General features: G+C 64.3%; 1 protein-coding gene across 1 annotated transcript in view; it reads left to right on the plus strand.

Moving 5' to 3' along the window:
• Window positions 1-460, plus strand: part of DPEP1 (dipeptidase 1) — a gene marked incomplete at its 3' end in the record, with an annotated part of 5,613 nt that overhangs the window by 2,231 nt on the left and 2,922 nt on the right. The gene's annotated exons all lie outside the window — the stretch shown is intronic.

The following is a 460-nucleotide window of genomic DNA, read 5'->3' on the forward strand; positions in this document are numbered from 1 at the left end:
ACTGAGGCCCCTGGTCCCTTCTCGGGAGCCTCAGGAGGCTCCGGTCGCCTGCAGCACAGCACTCCCGAACACGGAGCAGGGCAGGGGGAGCCGGGGATGTGGCGCTGTGCCAGGAGCAGGAAGTGGCACCAGCCCGGATGCTGCCACTTCCCCAGTGACACTGCTGGGTGTGGGATGGGCGTGCCAGGATGTTCCTGCAGTGACATCCCTGTCGAGGAGATGTTGGGCTGGCTCCCCCGGGTGTGAGGGTGATGATGGGTTGGGAAGGTGCAGGGGAGGGTCCTCCGGGGTGGCACTGTCCCCTGGGAGTGGCCTGTCTCCAGTTCTGGGCTGGAGCTGCTTGGGTGGCTTTTGGCTGAGGGGACAGCTGGGGGGACAGACAGACTGGGGGGGAGATGGATGGATGGATGGATGGATGGATGGATGGATGGATGGATGGATGGATGGATGGATGGATGGA

Source organism: Geospiza fortis, unplaced genomic scaffold (genome assembly GCF_000277835.1).
Source record: "Geospiza fortis unplaced genomic scaffold, GeoFor_1.0 scaffold102, whole genome shotgun sequence".
Classification (NCBI taxonomy): Eukaryota; Metazoa; Chordata; class Aves; order Passeriformes; family Thraupidae; genus Geospiza; species Geospiza fortis.